Source organism: Gadus morhua, chromosome 14 (genome assembly GCF_902167405.1).
Source record: "Gadus morhua chromosome 14, gadMor3.0, whole genome shotgun sequence".
Classification (NCBI taxonomy): Eukaryota; Metazoa; Chordata; class Actinopteri; order Gadiformes; family Gadidae; genus Gadus; species Gadus morhua.
This window is the reverse complement of record NC_044061.1, coordinates 25,325,972-25,347,644: the sequence shown is the minus strand read 5'-3', so window position 1 is coordinate 25,347,644 and position 21,673 is coordinate 25,325,972. Positions and strand designations below refer to the sequence as shown.

At 43.1% G+C, this 21,673-nt stretch overlaps 1 long non-coding RNA gene across 1 annotated transcript in view; it reads right to left on the bottom strand.

Moving 5' to 3' along the window:
* Window positions 1–901: 901 nt before the first annotated feature.
* The window catches only part of LOC115559298 (uncharacterized), a 38,644-nt gene continuing 17,872 nt past the window's right edge, over window positions 902–21,673 (bottom strand). Inside the window, exon 2 of the long non-coding RNA XR_003979477.1 lies at window positions 902–1,099. This is a non-coding gene — a long non-coding RNA (uncharacterized LOC115559298). The remainder of the gene's footprint in view (window positions 1,100–21,673) is intronic.

Here is a 21,673-nt window from a genome sequence, read left to right as displayed (position 1 = left end):
AGAACTGTGAATGAGATGTTTGAGAGCTAGGTCCTGTCTCTTGAAGATACGTGCAGCAGTAGTCACTACAGTAGGATTCCATGTAGGAGTACAGGTATCTGTACTTCTATAGGTTTCAGGGTTGATATATAATGCAATATAATAGTTCAAGGTGTATTTATTGCCCTCATGTCACAAAAGGCACTGATGATGATGGTGTTCACCTTGACGGAACTGTGTTTTTCATACACTGTATCTCTGTCTATTCTCATGAAGTTTATAGTACACGTTTCTTTCTATCATGCAATTCTTTTGATGATCTAATGCACATCTTATCTGAATCACAAGTGTAACATCATAAAGGGCGGAAGAACAGACCTTGTTACCTTAGGAACGAGGGGGGAAGTAGGATGGGATCTCTGCCTACAGCAAAACAATCATCAAGGAAATCCTTAACGGCCCGTGTTAACGGAGAGATGTCAATAAAGTTGCAGACATCCACAGCTGTATTTATAGTCGAATTGGCATGTCCAGAGTTAATTACACCATACAAAATTGTTCCTTAAGTCCACAGCAACACGATTAGTTTGTATGCAACATGCGTTATGTGATCATCATATTTCAGGTAAATACAGTGTGTAGATAAATACAGTGTATGTATTCCGCAGAAATATCTCAGATCCCCTTCCTAACCCGTAACCCATGAACACAGAATATGCAACTCTGAAAATTCACCATATCTCTTAGGTGGGCAGTTTGCCCAACACAACCCTGTTCTGACCAACGGTAATCATCAAGGCGAAGGGTTGTAATGCATGAAACATAATCTTTCTTTGTTGCCTAATACTATCAATTCTATTATTATTGCGGGTTCATTTTTTTCTTTATTTTTTTATATAAATGACCTCCACGGAGACATTTGCACAGTTTCAAGTTTTTTTACTGATAAACTTGATAGCAGGAACAGAGAGAAGGGAGGAAAAAAAGGGGGGATTGTAACTGGGATACACCGATCCGGTAATAGGAAGCATAATTTATGACTTCTGCACTGGACTGATGAATGGCACATCAGATATGAAATTTCCTCAGGGCCCTCCATCCATTTCCATGATCGGTTTCCCTGCAAGAAAAGAATATTTACTCCAAAGTGAAGCGGTAAGGTGTCAGCAGAAGATTAAAAAGCCCTTAACAACCTACGGTAACATGGTTACCACTGTTATTTTGCGCCATCTACTCATGGGAAGTGCTTTTGATAAGGCGAAAAAAATAAAAATAATTCAAGTGAAGCAACAACAACGTGCTTGCGCGTGCGGGATCTTTTTATTTTATATTTTACAAAAAGCCACAAAGCTAATTCCAGTGAGACTGTGCTAAAACTTTAAGCAGGTTTAATGTCCTGGGAGGTAAAATTGCTTTTATGTGAAAACATTTTCATAATGCATTTCCCCGGGGCTTTGAGCAAGGGGAGAAGGATTTTGGGGAGCATGGCATCGAAAAGACATCCATCACGCCAGACACACAATTTGCCGTTGTGAAAAAAATGAATGTATATTTTTTTATGTATCTCTCATTGCTTATGTGTCTTCCCTGATAAATCTTTAGACAACGATGTGGACTTGTCAGGGACACTAAGGCAATGACCCCTGGAGTGCCGGCCAATGGCAGCGTGTCTGTAATGAAACTGATCCACGGTGGTGATATTTCTCGCTACTGTCCTTATTGTCACGGTGAGCGATGGTCCTGGCTGCAGCACTCACACGCAAATGTAAATTTCAACATTTGGCGCCGCAGCCACAAAGGGGTAGGCGGTTGAACCGGTGGACTTGTGGTGAGGGGGCAGACTCTCTGACCTGGGGGGGGTCCCCCTGCCAGCAAACCTTTTTTTTGTAGGATAGTAAGGGTAACTACCGCCTTTTTCGCCTCTGATTGGTTAGAAGGGCTCTCCTTATGATAGATACCTTTTCGATTAGTCCTAGCTGTTTGGGGGAGTTTATGGTTAGGGTTAGGTTTAGGTTCATGGTTAGGCTTAGGGATAGGGTTAGGGTTAACACTAAACCTCAATCTAACCCTAACCCTAACCATAACCATAACCAATCGGAGGAGAGCCATTCTAACCTATCAGAGGTGAATCAGAGGCGATAAAAGCGGTACTAACCCATAACATACTGGGAACAAAAGATTCGCCCCCTGCCACACATGACCTCTGCTCAGGGCTAATTCACGCTACCAAACCTCCCTGATGTGTCCAGAGATGGACCTCTGGTCGCCATTATATCTGGGAATGTTTTTCTATGCGATTATGTCGTGTTCCATCTGATTCATCAGGTTGACTCAGTGGGTCAATGTCGACCTGCCTGTGATGTTCCCGTTTCAATGGTCAGATGAGGCAAAGGGCTAGCTAGGTCAAACTGTGTATGCTGTGTGTTTGTGTTTGGTTTGTCTCTTCCGTGCAATGCTTTGGATTTGTATCCATGTCGTCCTCTACCGACTCCAGTTCTACTGGTTGTACTGGTCAGCCTGTGCTGTTCTGTTCCACTCTGGTTTTTAGAGTGCACAAGTTAGTAACACTATCCCCATCGTATCCTGGTGCATTCTATTAAACATTATGTCTGCTCGCTGTTTCCAAGCAACCAAAACCAAATAAAGGCATGGCTTTATGTGGCTGCCATGTCAGGGTGTGCTCTCTCAACAAGACCCTCGGATTCAAACCCCAAAAAGTCGAACTATTTACTACCGAATCCATCAGTGTGACTCTTTGTGTTATCAACGGTTGAGGTCCTTTGATGTGAGGGACCTGACTGGCTTTGGATCGTTGTTCGCTGCTGTCATTCTCAGGTAGCGTACCGCAAAGTGTTGAGGGTTTTTATTAAATATGCATGCGTCCTGTTACGTTTTATATGCTGCTGGCGGCCGTTACTTCCACCTCTCTCCACTGTGCGTCAATGGCAGAAGTTTGAAATGTTCCCCGAACTATCCCTATCCCTACCCTATCCCTCTATTGCCGTCTTCGTTTCCGCCACCTCATGGCTCACTCTGCCCGACGGTCGATTCCGGCCGGGCGAAATGGTCTCCCTCAAGTTTCCAACTCGCAGTTAAGAATGTTTAGGTCTGCAGGCGATGCACTAACAACAAACTATCTTCACCATTACCTTCTTCATAATGTTATTCCACTTTTTACGAGACTGTTGACCTGACAGGGACTGGCTGGGAAATGAGAAGCCTTCGGGGGCCAGATAGCCTTGCATAAGCACATTTCCCATCACAACACCACTGAAGGGCAAGTGGGATTGCAGCAACTCTCCTGGCCACATATAATAAATGTGTGCATTTTCTGCAAAGTATCGAAATACAACGGTGAGCTAATCCATGACAACATGTTACAAATATGTTAGGTTTACTATACCATCATCACATCATGCATGATATGAAGACTGTTAGCCAGACCAGACAGCCCCATCTGGAGATTCATAATTACAGGACACAATACACTGGGGTTTTATTTGACACTTTTTTAATGGAGAGTAAGGTAATGCAGAATGGTTTAACCAGCCCCCCCCCCCTCCTTATGGAGAGTAAGGTAATAGAGAATGGTTTAACTAGTCTCCTTCCCCCCGCCTCCCTTCTTGATTCTTACGTCCTCCTCCCTCTCTCTCTCTTTTTCTCCCTCTCTCCCCTTGTCTTTCTCCCACTCTCTCCCTTTTCTCTCCCCTTGGTGCTGCATTCCCCCATGGTTAATTGAACAGAATAGTTTAGTGCACAATTAATTATGATGTGCTGGGATGATGTATGGAGCTGGCAGCCTATTGTGAGTAATAATACAGGAGATTTATTTACAGCCTTTGTGTCGGCTGCTCTCACCCCTTAAGAATGAATACTCTGTTTCCCTCAGATTCAAATTATTGAAGAAAATAGAAAGGAAATTGTGTCAGACATATGCATCACCAGCGCACTAGGGAGCAGTCACGTACACGCACGTGTGTGAGTGTGCACGCACGCACGCATATACACAGAAAACACACCACAGAACAACACATTCAAAGACAAACAAAAGCATGAATACACATACGCATGCAGAGAATCAATGTTGATCTTGTAGGGAAATTGTAAATTTAAAACGCCAGAAATGAATCATGGTAATGGCATTGCTGACAGCTGTGCTCAATATTATGATTTCAAACTCCCTAAAGATTGATTGCGTAACCTGGAAATGCATTGCCCTGCAGTGTTCCGTGGTGAGAGATAGTTTGTAAAGAAGGACATTTTTTTTAAATATAGCGAAGAAATAACAGCATTCTGCGGTGCGCGCTGAGGACAGATGGGTTGCAGCTGGTCCATTACATTTTGGTGAGATATTAACGTCTCAAAATAATGACTCGCAAAGATTACATTTCATTCCTAATTGAAGTCTCTTTATAGTAGCCAGTTCTTTCTCTCGATTATTAGGAGATTGTTCAATGGAAAAAGATGGGCCACCATTTTGCACTTTCAATCAGCGTTACATGGGTTATTCCCCTCTATTTTTCATAGCATTACTGTTATTAAGCAAATTATTATGTCCATAATTTGTGCGGGAGGTCGTGACACAGTGAAATGGATAGTGAAACTAACTAACAATCAGTAATGGTTGTTGATTTTAAATAATACACTAATGACCCTTGTGGGACTTAATCTAGATCAATCATTCTCTACAAAAGATTATTTTCAAGAGCGATTTTCTTTGTGTGCGAGTGTGTGTGTGTGTGTTTACTTGTGTCTTTGTTTTCATTTCATTTCATTGAAGCCTTCTAAGCCAAATGTTATAAATAGTATTGTAAAAGCTGGGGGCAGGGGTGTCTTGTGATTAAGGTGTTGTCTACCAGTCCAAGGTTATGGGGTCCCAACCCCAATGTCCACAGTCTATATGTTATGGGGTCCAACCCTAATGTCCACAGTCTATATGTTATGGGGTCCAACCCCAACGTCCACAGTTGTTATGTTCTAGGTTTCAACCCTAATGTCTGCGGTCTATAGGTTATGGGTTCGAACCCCAATGTCCACAGCCTAAATCTTATAGGGTCCAACCCAAATAACCACAGTCTTTATGTTATGGGGTCCAACCCCAAAGTCCCCAGTATATAGGTTATAGGTTCCAACCCCAATAACCAAAGTCTTTAGGTTATGGGGTCCAACCTGAATGCCCACATTCAGGTTGTGGGCATTCACGCTTTAAGTGAGAGGCCTCACCCTTACCTGCCCATTAATTACATGTATCTGTTCAGTTACATGCTCAACAGTGAGAGAAGCATAGGGTTCTAAACCCCGTCCTTCACTTTGAATCACGACCTATAACCTTGATTCAGCGTCTTCCTCATCCCTTCATTCTCTCTCTCCCTCCCTCCCTCCCTCCCTCCCTCCCTCCCTCTCTCTCTCTCTCTCTCTCTCTCTCTCTCTCTCTCTCTCTCTCTCTCTCTCTCTCTCTCTCTCTCTCTCTCTCTCTCTCTCTCTCTCTCTCTCTCTCTCTCTCTCTCTCTCTCTCTCTCTCTCTCTCTCTCTCTCTCTCTCTCTCTCTCTCTCTCTCTCTCGCCGAACAGACGTAGGGATGTTTGGTTTAGCAGCCCGTACACGTGGCGGCACTTCCTGCACATTTCCACACGCGTAAAAACAACACACTCGCTGTGCTGCAAACGATTTGGACATGGAGGAGGATGATGAGCTCTGATAATGGCTCAGGAACAATAAAAGCCCAGTAGGAGCCGCTCCCAACTCCAACGTGTAAAAGCTGTTTTGTTTGGAGCGCTGGAAGCAAGGGCAGCGGGTGGACATGAAGCAGCGAGGTCTCTGGAGCCTGAGAGCAGCGTTCTCGTTACACACAATGGAAACGAAGCAGTAAAAAGGAGGATTATGTCATTCTAATGCGATGGTAAACAGTAGTTCATGAGAGCAGAGCTGTGGTGGGCCGTGGGGATCTTCTGCTATATAATCCACACACTACGCCGTCTGTAAACAGATGTGCCTGAAATTGAAATCCCATGGCTGACAAGTGTTTCAGATCCCCTCCACTGATTGAGGTCATTGCTAATAGAGATTGTTTCTGAGGCTTTGCTGTTCATATCAATGGTTTCACTTTGTACAAATATTCTTTAGTTTAGTTAGTTGTGTGTGTGTGTGTGTGTGTGTGTGTGTGTGTGTGTGTGTGTGTGTGTGTGTGTGTGTGTGTGTGTGTGTGTGTGTGTGTGTGTGTGTGTGTGTGTGTGTGTGTGTGCGCGTGTGTGTGTGTGTGTGTGTGTGTGTGTGTTCATGCACGCTTGTGTGTGTCTGTGTCTCTAGGTGTGTTTGTGTGTGTACGGTGTGTTTGCTTCGGTGTGTTTTAGTGTGCTTCCGTCTCTAAAAGAGCAAGTTATGATTCATATTATCTTTTTTATGTTCTGTATGGTTCTGTATTGAAAAATGAATACAGAGCTTGTTCCTTATGCATAAAACATATACAGCCATCCATGCTGTACATTGTTTAGTTCTATTATTATTACATTCAATCCTGTGTGGTTGCAGTCTGTATGCAATCGATTCTTTACTTGCAATCAATTGTTTCATTATTTACTACATCCAGTGGAGAATATTGATTTTCCTGAGCGGAAATGGCATATGCTAACTATGTGCGTTACTTAAAGATAATCTTTACCAATGATTACACCTATTACACATCTTTTTCCTTCGGCTTTATATTTAATCTCATTGCATGTTCAGTTATCTAAATCCAAAGCTGTAAGTGTGTTTATTATTGTAAAAAAAGATCTGATTAATGCAGATAATGTAACTATTATGATTGTAATAGAGTTTAATCCAATATGGAGTTCATAGGGCCATAAAAATTATATTCTAATCTGTACACCTGATTCTCACCTTAACTGTAGAGGATTAGATGGTGGGAAATACCTGTATGGAAATAATATATTAGGGATGCTGTTGCAGATACTACTCGAATATTAGGATAATAACATAAGCAGCACCCGGGGCCAAGCATGCCAATATCGGTGGCTTCCCCATCCACTAGTGTGTCTGTTCGATCCCATCGGATCAGTTGGTTCCATTGAAAGTGGAGATCCTACCTTTGGACTGCCTGTACACTCTTCTCTAATAGAGATGTATCATATCAGGCCCACTCGAGGCACATAGCCCCGTACCCAGGCCTTTGTAGCGGTCGTCGATATCTGTCCCCTACTCATCCTGATTGTGCTCAGATCCCGGAGACACACCCGAGAGGCGTTTTGTCTGCGTTAGGCAGAATCACTGCGCAAACCGTAGCTCAGATCTGAGTCTTTAAACAGCCTTCGAACGAGGCACTGACAATTCAGTCCACCAAAGCGCTGTTGTTAAAACCCGCGTGCCAATATGCAAAGGAAAGCTGTCAGGCTTTTTCCCTGCCGTTTCCCTTGGAGATTAATGAGCTACAGCTGTGTGTAGCCTTCTGATATCCCCGCTGCGATGGAACTTTACAACCAATCACGGGCATAAAGGGCAGCTCGGATGCCAGTGGTTGGAGGGGATTGATACACTCCAAGACCGGACTTTCCATTTTCTCCTGACCAAGATTAGACTAATTGTAAATCAAGACAGATGATTAACTTGCACACGTTACACAAAGTACAGAGAGATTTCAATTAACAGGCCGATGCTACAAATGTGTGAGAAAAGGTTTAATGGGATCCGACCGCATTGTTTGCCCGAGAACATTCCCTAGCTTGGTGTGTATTGATGATGGATTTTGTAATTCTCATTAAATTGGTCTGGCTTATTATTAATCAAACACAAATGGAATATTGATACGCCAGAACGGTGAACGAATCTGCATATTAAACCCGGGCCATCCCATTAACATTCCCACCATACAATTTAATTATCTTTTTCTTCACCCTGCACTCCAATTATCTTTGATATTTTATATTTTCCCAACTTTAGGTGTCTGCCCTATCTTAAAGGCACAAAGCCCTTCATTATGAATTCCCAGATCAAAAACTGGGCTTCTCTGAGGCCGGCATATTTTAGTCATATGAGATGGGAAGATCAAACGCAGGGCTGCGGAATCCTCTCATCACCACTCCCTATCCGGCTGCTCTCCCCTTCCCAGTGAAGGGGAGCCCACCACAATATAGCAAGTAGTGATATTAGAAATTTCATGTACAACATGTCTCAGAGAGAGCAAGAGAGAGAGAGAGAGATAAGAGAGTTGACAGAGTCTGTTTTTAGGTATGTGTGTGTGTGTGTGTGTGTGTGTGTGTGTGTGTGTGTGTGTGTGTGTGTGTGTGTGTGTGTGTGTGTGTTAGGGCCCGACCGATATTGATTTTTGAGTGTGTGTGTGTGTGTGTGTGTGTGTGTGTGTGTGTTTGAGTTTTTGTGTGAGTGTGTGTGCGTGTGTTTGAGTTTGTGTGTGTGCATGCGTGTTTGAGTTTGTGTGTGTGTGTGTGTGTGTTTCAGTTTGTGTATGTATGTGTATTTGTGTGTGTGTGTGTGTGTGTGTGTGTGTGTGTGTCTGTGTGTGTGTGTGTGTGTGTGTGTGTGTGTGCGTTTGTGCAGGCAGGTGCAGGTCAGTAAGTGCACCTGTGCAAATAAGTGCCTGATCACATGCAGCCTGTTTATGTTGGTGTCTGAAGTTGCTCTGTGAATCACCGGTCGTTGGGATTGCAGAACAGTTAGGTTAATGACCCACACTGATGAGGAATGACACAACGGTGTAGCTATTATTCACGGATCAGAAACACACACCAATTATTTCGGAATATTATTGGACGAAAAACAATAAAGCATACAGTGATATAAGTTCTAATACATCAGCTATTTAATACATCTACTTCTCTATGTTCAGAGTTCACCTTGACTCTGCATAGGATCCTCCCTCACCCCTCTTACACACTTATTGTATGTTGTACGTCCTTGCACTTAAAAATAGTACTGAGCATTGCATAGCATCTTAACCTAGCTATCTTTGTTGTATACGAGGAATGGGATGACCTAACAATTGTTAGAGCTTGACACTTGGTTTTATGAACATCCTTACTGTACCGACAGCGATATATTGTTGTTTCTCTTTGTTCTGACCAATGGACTTATTGTGAGTCGCTTTGTATAAAAGCATCTGCTAAATGGCCTAAATGTATACGTGTATTATGTATGTGTATGGCATTTGCATGCATCATCAAACACTCACACATGCTAGTAGTATGTATGTCTGTTTTCTAATATGCATATGAAAATGTGTTTCACTTATCTGTATCCATACCACGATCTAGATCTATATTTATCCATCTCGGCTGGCAAACAGACTCATAAACCTTTATGAATACATGCACAGTGGCGTTGCCTCCCTGCCACTAAACGGGCAATAAGCAGCAGAATAGACCCTAATGACACTGTAATGCTATAGATGAGAGGGACGGCAGTTGCGCAGAGGAGAGGGTAAATAGAGACAGCACAACAGAAGGACGCCCCAGCCATGATGGAGCATTCAGCAGATCAAAGCCCAGACTGTAGCCCTGCTCAAACTCATTTGGATACAGTTGTCACAGCCAGCTGCAGGCATAATGACACCGCCATGTTTGTCGGTTGATCGGCAGCCCAAGCATAGCCGGATCATTAGCAGATCCCTATTGTGATAAATGTTATTTATTGCTGTCAAGCAGCGCTCATGTTTAATTCAGAGAGCGGGAAGGGGGCGGGGCCAAGCCATGCGGCCCGGCCCATTCGCCGGCGGAGTCCTGGCAGGGGCAGGACCACCAACCCGGACGCACTTCATTCATTGGTCAGGGGCAAATGAAAAGAAAGAGTTTTGCCTTGTTAATGAGGGGGAGTGTGTGCGTGTGCGCGCGTGTGTGCGTGTGGTTGGGGCTGGTTGTGTGGGTGGGTGTGTTTATGTGTATGTGGGGGTGCCAATGGCTCTAATTTGCATGTGTTTTGAGAGGGTAATGAAGTAATATGATGTTTATCTTTCCTGAAGAGTTTAATTTGTGCTGGCGTGGACCCTGAACACGCTGTGACACCGTGTAATGAAGAGCATCGTGAACGCAGAGCCCCCGTTTGTCAGGGTAGCAGATGTGTGGGGGTACGAGTGTGTGTGTGTGTGTGTGTGGGGGTGCAAGTGTATGTGTGCGTGTGTGTTTGTGGGTGTGTGTGTGTATTCACTAAGCACACAGCTCACTTGATGAGGGGGGATGGCGTCTAACATGTGCTGCATTTGCAGCACATGCATATGTGTGTGTGTGTGTGTGTGTGTGTGTGTGTGTGTGTGTGTGTGTGTGTGTGTGTGTGTGTGTGTGTGTATGAGTGTGTGGGTGTTTTGTGGGTGTGCATGTGTGTGTGTTTTCTATGTTTGTGTGGATGTGTTTTGTGTGTGTGGGTGTGTTTTGTGTGGGTGTGTTTTGTATGTGTTGTTCACGGGTGGTTTGAGGGGTCAGGCTTAATGATTTATTCATTTAGTTCTCCAACAGAAGACGAGCTGTGTTTATGTGCTGACCCTCAACGCTACGATAGCAAGACTGTCCTCAGCCTAATTACGATCTGGTTCAGACAAAGATTAATACGCAGACATGACGACGATTCACCGCCTGGAACACTTTATCTTTTAGCAACGTTTACACATCTTATTTCAGTGAAGTTCCGCCTCTCTTTTAGCAGCCCATCTCACCATGTACTCTACTCCATGGTAGGCAAATGCAATAATTTGTCAAAGTACATTAGGTATTGGCAGGGAAATGACCACACTCTGGGTGAGCATCGGGGAAACAAGACGATGATGGAGGTGTTGGCTAATCTTTAAGCCCTCATTCATTATGTAACAGCTTGCATTTGTATTCAGTATACACGCCCTCGTACATTCAAAGATCCTTACATTCAGATAAAACTACAAGCAACAAAACACCCCAAATGATTCATATTCAAACAATACGTCTTCCTCTACTCACCGTGTCCATAATCCAGCGAGACTTCATCCATGATTAAAATGCGTGGGGGGGGGTCCCTCATTGCGCGGTCTTTACAATTATTTTCATCTTGCCATTGTGGTGGGTTAATTAACACCGCGATGGCAAGATGGAAATAATTGTCAAAAATTGATTCAATCAATAATGAGATCCTTGTGTAATGGGCAAACCATCAAATATTTACTTTAATAATGAACTACAATTCTGACTAGCTTCAGTGTGCAAAGGCCCGGCTCGAAAGAAATCCAATTTGAAATCCAATCTGTGGCATAATTGTGAGAAAAATTGAAAGGCTTTGGTGAGTGTTTTTTCTTTCGGTTTTGCTTTAACAACACTCTTTAGTAGTAACTGACCTCAGAATCCTTCTGCGCTAAAGTGATCGACTGCTATAATATCTGTACTCTATGCCCAGTCAAATCTGGAAGGTTTTCAAGGCCTTTTCCAAAGTTTCTTCAGGATATCAATGGCATATGGCTGCTTTGCAATAAACTAATTTCAATGGGAGAAGATCAGGGCTATTCTGGTTGGAGTGATAAGGCTCCAGGATTTAGTGACTGGTCACTTTAATTGACTTGACAAGCTGTTGGCTGGTGTCAGTGGCTCCGTGGAGGCTCCGTGGGGAGGTGAATCATCTGGACCAGCTCATTTGGATGGCTCCCAGCCAGGATGGGTGTGTAGTTAACCATCTCTTCCTAGCGAGATGACATCTCTTCTGTGCAGAGCCAACGGAAGACCATAGACCGTCCACCCCAGCTCCACCCCTACTCAAACCCCACCATCACTATCCCCACCACCACCTACATCCCCGCCCACATCACTCCAACCTCCACCACCACCTACATCACCACCACCTATATCATCCCCGGCTCCATCCCTAACCTACATCGCGACAAACAACACCCCCAATACCACCACCACCCCCAATACCACCACCACCACCACCTACATCGCCCCAACCTCCACCACCATCTACTTCACAACCAACACCACCACGACATACATCACCACCAACACCACCATTTCCATCACAGGCTCCTAAATCCCCACCACTACCACCACCACCTACATCACCATGACCACCACAACCTTTATCTTGACCACCACAACCTACATCAACCCATCACGACTACCTCCACTACTACCCCCACCTGCATCCCCCCCCCCCCCCCCCCCCCCCCCCCAGCACCACCCATCTCTAAACCCAGGCTGACTTGATAAAGGGTCTGACATCATCTAAACAAGGCAGTCCATTTGTAACCAGGTTACCACTATCTTTCATCTGTAATTGAGAGCATGCAGCTTGAGTCAGAAGTGTATCAACAATATAAAATGCTGTTAGCCCTCCATCACGCAGCCTCAGAAGGGAATTAATAGCTATCAACTGGAAGGGAAAAGGGCCTGAGACAGACTGGCTGTGGGGCGCATGGTGACGCTGCCTCCCTGAGGTTATTGTTACTATGGCGGAGGCAGAGCCTGGGACAGACATGGTCCCAGGCTCAGAGAGAGAGGAAGGGAGGCAGAGAGAGAGGAGGAGAGGAGGAGAGGAGAGGAGGACGACCATTCTGAGAAGAAGTGATAAGAGAGTTGAAAGAGTAAAAGCTAGCAGTGAATGAGAAAGATAAGTAGTGTGTGTGCGTGTGTTTGTACGAGCGCGCGCATGTGTGTGTGCGTGTGTGCTTGTGTGTGTGTGTGCGTGCCTATTTGTATGTGCACGTGTGCAAAATGACTAAGGAATATGCAGTTGAGATTACAACGGCAATCGATGAACATCGGTGTACAATAATGCAATCTTCTAGTTATTATTCAGGGTTCAGAAACACACAACCATGAGAACATGAGAACCCAAAAATGTCAGACAAAGGTAGTCTCACTAAGGTAACGTTGGTGCAGATTGGGTTTCCCCCCCCAATGCCCTGTGAAGCTTAACCCTCCCCCCCCCCCCACCAGCTAACCTTCGAGAACAGTTGCCTTGACATGTGACACGTGATGGGAGTCTTCCATTGTAGATGTATGATGGACACACATCATCCTGTGTATCATGGTGTGTCCCCCCACCCAACATCACCTTACAGTCCCATGCTCTGAATGATCAACAGATGCATTGTGGGATTAGTAGGTCCATTCCTGCTAATTACTTCTTGTGAACTCCTATAGTTTGGCATGAAGGCTTCAGGTTCATTCTTTTTATCTTTTCAAAGATCTAACAAATATAGAAGGGAAATACATTATTTTGGTGGTAAAAGAAGGTACATTATTACCACATACTGGCCCGTAAGAATACTTAGCATTCAGCAACATTCATAGCATTCAGCAGCATTCATAATTGAAAAGATAAAAAAAGGTTTGGTTAGTTCCGGATAACGATAATGACGGAAGCCATTGTTATTCCCACAGTATGCGCCTTGTTTAACACACGTTCAAGACAGAGGTGTAACGGTTTAAAGACGAGGCATACCTGTTTAACTATACACCCTAAACACATTCTCTTTCTGCATTGCCGCGTAACGTTGTGAGATATTGTTTTCATTTCACTTGTCTTGCGTTGTGCCGACTGGAACGGGGAATCTGCCATATCAGGGGCAATTGCATTGTGAAGCTAAACAAACGGATTAGAATGTGGAGAATGGCTCACAGAACGGCGGGCGAGCGCACGCGCGCCAGCGGCAATACGGTTTGATAGAACGGGGAGTCTCACTCTTGCCTTGTTTGCCTTGAAGCTGAACAACTTCAGGGCTCTGCTTGTGTGTGCTCTAATTACAGACACGATTAGAGCAGGCAAATTAAACCGCTACCAGCCACTGTTTGTAATTGCCACAAGCAAATGTTTGTAATTATGAACAGATTGCTTTACTGACGATAATTAAAACAACAACACAACTTATTTAATGACCGTCAGGAGTTGGGTGTGGGCACAATTGACGTGGCAAACCACGGAGAAATGTGTTTTCACCTGGCTTCATGTCGGCTAATCACTCGGTTGCATCGGGTTCATTAGAAAATGAACCTCCTACACCAGCACTAAGGCTCAGCTCTGCTGGGATGTGAGGGGAAGGAGGCTGAGCCAGTGCGGTTGAATGGAGTATTGATGATATTGAGGTCCACTCCTGCACTTTCTCCCTGGGCATGGATTGTCTATTGTCTACGATGACAATGATAGTCTAAGTAGTGTGTATTATTAGCTACAGGGGCCACGGTCTGAAAAGTCCCCCACCACCTGCTGTCACTTGTTTGATAGCGCCTTGCTTAATCCTGCCACACAAACAGCGCTTTGCCAGTCTTCCTTGATCCATCATATCAACCACACCCCCGATACAAATGGCTCTTCTACATTCATATTGTATGAGCTATTATACTGCTGCTGAAATCACATCCATCACAGCGTGTTGGTATTACTCTACTACTACTACTACTACTACTGCTAATTACGATAACACTACTAATACTACTACTACTAATACTACTCCTACTACTACTACTACGACTACTACTACTACTTCTACTGTCTATTGTGCATTTGGCTGCATATTTTCATGCAAAAAAGTCCCCCACCATTGAGAGACGGTATGCATTTGTTTCATCAGAAATGTAGAAAATATTGCCTTAACGATATTTATTATCTTACCACTATAATAGCAGGCCTGTCGCACAGTTACTCAAGTTACTCATGTAGGCCTGTGCCAAGCAGCCTGCAGCTCACACACACACACACACACAGCACGTGCACACACCGTACGTAAAGACAAAGGCAGCGACACACTCGCCCAGGTAAGACGTTGTGTTTTCAAACATAATGGCTCCGCCATCGACGCACGCGCAGGTAAGAACACACACGCACGCGCACATACCGCAGCGCAACTCGCCCAGGTAAGACATTGTGTTTTTAAACATAACTGCTCGACCATCGACACATGCGCCCAAGTAAGAACACGCACGCACACTCAACAGCGATACACTCGCCCAGGTAAGACGTTATGTATTTAAACATAACGGCTCCGCCGTCGAAAAACTCCCAGGTAACAAGTTCTGTCTATAGACTGTAGAAATTGCGATAAAAGAAGGGAAGAGACGTTTCTCGCCTCAACAAGCAACGGCGGGTCGTTTATTTTGTCATATAAAAAACTTTCAATTCAAATATCGCGCCGACCGGCATATCAACACATAAGTCACATGATCTTAAAGAGACAGTGTCCCTTTAACACAGAACGAAAACATGTCAATAACACAGTATGGTGAATTATGTCTATAGAGTCCACCACAAGACTACACTTTGTTTCTCAAATGTAATATTACTCTTCTTCTTGAGTCTCCCGAAATCTCTTTTCACTTTGTTGCTCAAACTTAAAATTACACTCCTCCTTGAGCCTCCCCAAATGTTTTGTGATATTGATATCCCCCCTGCGGGCTATTTTAGTTGTTTTATTTTTCTTATGTTTTGTGTGTATGCTATGTGTGACTGTAGGCTACTGCTGCCTGTCTTGACCAGGACACTGGAAGAGATGCTTAATCTCAATGATGATTATTATTTTGAACTAATCAACTCTAGCTGCTTTCAGACACACGTGTAAGTCCTGATATTCTCCTGATGGGCCGTATGTGTGAATAACATACCCTGACATTTCCACCCTGAAAATCTCCTGAATAATTCTACCCCTGAGGTAGTATTTTTTGTAAATTGTAAATTAAATTATATGGGAATCAGGAGTAGAAAGTCTGTATTTGTCACACCACTTCAGTGGGTGTGTTGATGACGCTTCTGCATGTCATTGAGTGGCCCTCTAAATGACAATCAGCCTGTTGCCTTTTGTTCGCTGAATGGTTAAAAAATATTTAAAAGTTGGCACTGCTTTTAAGAGTCATTTGTGGTGAACGAATGTTATTCACTGTAAAATGATAGGCAAAATGTTATTATGTTATGCACTCAGAAAATTGTTACATTAACGACTGAGATTTCCACATTATTGCAATGGGTTTTATTACAACTAGAGGTTGATCGTGCGCAACACGCACACCAAAACTCTAGTTAGTATTATAGATATAGAATTAATTATTCTGCTATCAAACTATCCAAGTTTCATTCAACCTGTTACCTAAATGCTGTAAACACTTGAGTTTCATTTAATCGCTCAATAATCCAAAACTATAAAATACTATGCTCTACTATTCTATACTATAGTACAATACACTACACTATAGTGTAGTGTGATATACTATACTGTCGTACAATACACTACACTAGCGTAAAGTGTATATACTATACTGTAGTACAATACACTACACTATAGTTTAGTGTTGTATACTATACTGTAGTACAATTCACTACAATATCCTATGCCATGTCATACTTATGATACAATACAGCAATGTTGCCCAAATGTCCCGTAATATGCTATACTATATTATGCTATATTATATTTATATAATAAACCATCTGCAGTCCTATAACACCATTTGAACATAACTTGTCTTTCCACCAATACCACCGCAATTGTACTTGCCAAATAAAGTGATTTGGATTCTGGAGGGACTGTCTGGCGTTCCATTACCTTCAGTATTCATTATTCTCATTGTGTTCCTTGTGTGAGTTTCTGATTTTTATGTTCTAATAAGCTGGTCTTGATGTGATAACAGATGGTGCTTCATTTTGCCAAGACCCTGTAGCAAAAGTGCCAGGAGTTGTGATGTGTTTGATTTTATTATAGATGAGATTTAACACATACATGCTACATTACGGCAACAGAAGTCCCATTTCTCATCTGCAGGAGAAAATGAAACTGTGATGAAATGTAATATAGTCCCCCTCAGGCAAACTGGAGGGACTGGGGATTGCAGCACAATAAATCGAATGGATATTGCTCCACACAGCTCTCTCTCTCTCTCCCTCTCCCTCTCCCTCTCTCTCTCTCTCTCTCTCTCTCTCTATCTCTCTCTCTCTCTCTCTCTCTCTCTCTCTCTCTCTCTCTCTCTCTCTCTCTCTCTCTCTCGATCTTTCGTTCCTCTCGCTCTCTCTCTCTCTCTCTCTCTCTCGATCTTTCGTTCCTCTCGCTCTCTCTCTCTCTCTCTCTTTCGTTCACTCTCTGCTGTGTGCGAGAAAGCACAAATACACTTATACACACACGGACAGACATGAACACGGACACATGCACAGTCACACACGCACACACAGACACACATTGTGTCTGACAGATACAAATTTACATTGGCTGAAGAACCTGTCCCAGTCGGCTGGAGATTCACTTATATTTGCCATTAAATCCATTTGAGATCAGCCTAATGGATTTCAATTACCAGGTCTGAGGCTGATCAAGTAGATGTCTTTCTCTGTGCCTCAATGGGTTTTGAAAAGCACCACTATTCAAAGAATAGATTGTATGCAGACTTCATTATGAAATCATTATATAAAGACATATAACATTATGGAAACATCATTAGAAATTACTTAGTGGCATTTTATTCTAAATGAAAAGGAACATGACTGTGTCCATGAAAAAATGAATGACCAGAACTATAAAAGGTTTATTATTTTCCCTTAAAAGCTCAAAACGTCATTACAGGGAGGCGGTCAGATTAGGGGACACATTATGACTGCAGGTCTGTTCATACTGACTGAAAACACTAGGCGTAGGTAGCAATTATTTATTATTTTTTATTTTGTTTAAAGCACTATGATGTGTGACCTTCAACCTTCAACACAGATTTGTCTATAATTATACTAATAAAATATATAAAATAATGATACTAATGATGAAATCTCTTGTTAGATTGTAATGAACACACAGTCATCCATTCATTGCCCCATTATGGAATGCGGCTATCATGCCACGGTATGTATTCTGTTTTTAATAAACACATGTAGGCTTCATTTAGCAAGAAGTACTATTATTCAGATATAAAAAGTTAAAACACAACAACATCAAGACACTGCTTGAGTCACACAACTGCAGTTGCTATCTGATTGATTTTTTCCTTGTGTGATCAACTCATCGGAGTCTAACCATTGAACAGAAACACAGATCAGGATCAGAAGTAGCAACCAAACATTCTGCTCTTTGCAGATGATCAACACCTGCGTCGCAGCAGAGTCTCGCTCTTTTGAGTTGAGTTTGTTTAGGTTCGTTTTTATATCTTGGTCACCACTGTATTTCTGATACAATGAAATGTTGATCTTGATTTCACTACAAACCGGTTCCACTCTAAAGCACTGCCCGCAGTTACACCTCACTGTTCCAAAACGGGGAGAAGAGTGGTCCGAACTCTTGATTGCCAAGTATCCAATGTATTTATCCAGTGCCATTTGTTTCCTCGGCGTGATGTGCACAATTAACTGCCTTGTTTTGGTCAATGTTGTTATTACAGCAAATGGAATCTAGAGCACTAGGACTTAATGAGACACAGGCTGTTATGGTTTCTTCAGCCCCTCTCGCTATTTGATTGCCTGACTTCATAACAACAACGCCTTTGAAATGGGTCTTCAAAGTAAACAAATGAAAGACTGAACTGCAAGCGTGAGTTGGTCTGCTTTGCCAAAGACAATAGCTCGAGTCGGAACAATAGAATAAATACAAATACAAATAAACACGATTTCTCGGTAATACTAACATTTTATGCCGGCATAAGAGTGAAATGAGGCTTACAGTGACATATACTAGGAATTCCTAAAATGTATACCCAAGGCAGCCCATGTTTGTATCTGCTGTTGCCAATGAAGCAGGTAATGGCAGAACGCAAGACCGCTCCACTGAATCTTATTGAAAACACATCTCCCTTTTTTCAAATGTACTACCACCCCTCTCTCCGCAAAACAAAAACACAAAGGCAACAGTGAGTGTGGTTTTGTTTTTGGCTTTCAGGTCCGCGTTGCTATGGCAACAATGTTCGAATGGCCCTCGTCAAAAACATTAAAAAAACACGCACACACCACACACACACACACACACACACACACACACACACACACACACACACACACACACACACACACACACACACAACAAGTGTTCAATATCTCCCCTCTGTGTTTAATGTCCAAAAGCCTTTCAATGCCGAACACACACAAGGTCAATCGTTTATGTTCCAGTGACACCAGAAGAGAACAAAACCCACAAAAAAAAAGATAATTGTTTGGATTAATAAACCAGGGAGGAATGGGGCGGCGGGTCACATCAGACGGCGGCGTTGATCTACTGAGGCTTTCTTTCAGCCTGCTCCTTGTTTTTTCCTCTTTTTTTTTACCCAACACCGATAAAATAAATATCTCCAATGCACTTAGCGAGCAGCCTGCGACTGTGCTCATTTGCATTTAAGAAGGAGAGCTTAAGAGTTAGCGACAAATACCTCTTGAGTTACGCCCATGGATGCATTATGAGACTGCTCACATGCGCTATAAAGCTAATGCTGCTGCGTAATGGCGTCAGTTACAGTGAATAAAGTTAATTTCTCTCCTGCGCTAATGCCGACCCGATGCCGCCCCTATTCTAGCCTGTACTGCACATTTAATTCCACATAATCAGTGAAATCATTTGATTATTGATCTTCCTGATGGATGGTGCATTAGAGGGGGAATACATTAGGTCGCCACCCAATAAATCTCCTTTTTCTGCAGTTAACTTAAGAGGCGTTTTCAATCAAACTCTAATGTGTTGTGTTGCAATGATGAGGGAGAGATTGAAAGCAAGTCAAATCAATAATGTGGGTAGCTACATTTGCAGCCTTTATATCAGAAAGCAGAGCCTCAGTTGTTAACAATGGAACAAATCATGATACTGTTCAATGGTTGGAACTGAAGCAATGTAAGCAGTTTTTGAACAGCAGTAACATGCAAATGAAAACAATAACGGGTTGGTATACATTTAAGACAGCGTACATTTTACTCCCACCTACGTGTATTAAATCACATATGCCGCACACACACATTCACGCACACGCACGCACGCACGCACGCACGCACGCACGCACAGCGACGCAGCGCACGCACGCACGCACGCACGCACGCACGCACGCACGCACGCACGCACGCACCGCACGCACGCACGCACGCACGCACGCACAGCACGCACGCACGTCACGCACGGCACGCACAGCACACACACACACACACACACACACACACACACACACACACACACACACACACACACACACACACACACACACACACACACACACACACACACACACACACACAACACACACACAAACACACACACACACACACACACACACACACACATGCACACACACCCACACACACACACACACACACCTCACACAATCATACACACACACACACACACAAACACACAGACCCACACACACACACACTTAAACATGCAAACAAATCTATAACCAGACATAAAAATAAACCACAAACCATTTCAAATCTTTAATTTCGTCAAGGTCTTTGGTCCGGAGACCTTGATCCTCATTACATTAAGTTTGTGATTTACACAACATATTTTTTCTGCGGTTGGCTCTGGGCTCTGAGCATTTGGATGCCATTAGGAAGCCCGCTCCATCTGCAGTTCACATCAGCGCTGGGCTCCTCAACCTGCCAGGGCTGTTGACAGCTCCCATGCTAATTGGCTCAAACTTCTGCATGGGATTTGTTTAAAAGTGAAGCCATAATCAGCCCGAGTTCCCTGAAACGCGCGCGGATCAACGTCAGTCCCATGAATGAAATCTCATTAGCCTGACTTGTCCCACTTTCTGTTTTGGGTACCAAAAACACACACACATGCTGGTGGTACTGGCATTCAGAGAGCTGGAAACCATGCTTTAGGTCTGAGACCCTTCAACCATCGAATAGTTTTACTTCAGATTTCCTTACGTAGGTAGGGAGTAAGAGTACTATGATGAGTATTGATGGTAATTCTGTACTCCTCGACAACTGAATGGCAGATATACAAATAGTAGAGGAAAACAATCACAAATCACAAACATGCTCACTAGAATGTGTATAAAAATATATACACCAACATGATGAGCAGGTAGCCTTGTCAGACCATCCATATATATTCTTGTTTGCATTTGCGATGAAATATCAGAGAAACTGAATGTAATGCATGGGTACAATCATGTATACTGCGTGTCAGATGTAGTTAAGACCTCACAGAGAAACCTTGTATTAAGTGTATCTTCTAAGCAGTATTCAAGAAGCTGGTCCACCAAAAACATTGTTAGAACAGTTGATGGAGTATGACGATAACTTAAGTTTTAATCTGTTTATTTTCACAAAATAATCAAGTTGATCTAATTGCATGTTATGGTGTTACTTTTCAGAAAAAATCCAATACAAAGTACACAGTTGTCCTGCATGTGATATGGTGGAGGACGGAGCATTCCAGAATGGAAATATGAGTCCATACGGATTAGACCGCCAGCTATCCATGGCCCCATGAACCAAATATGAAAAAATCCATACCAGATGTCGATGTCTGACTCTGACTCCAGTAACGTTTATCGGAAAACTTAAATGCATAAGTCAAGAGATGCAAACAAAAAAAAATCTGGAAATGTTGTGTTGGCCAGTAGACTGGTTTTGTAGACGTCTTTTGAGAATAAATTAGAGGTTATCATGGTGGAAGCTCATGGTCTTTGTGATTGCCTATAATGTTGATTCACTGCTTCTCCAAAATCTCCTCCAATATAACTAAATAATGAAAAAACATCTCTTATTTTTCACAGTGCTGCTACAATGGCAGCAAATTGGATTTGAAACCAGTTCACAAAGTAATCCCAGCATGGTAATG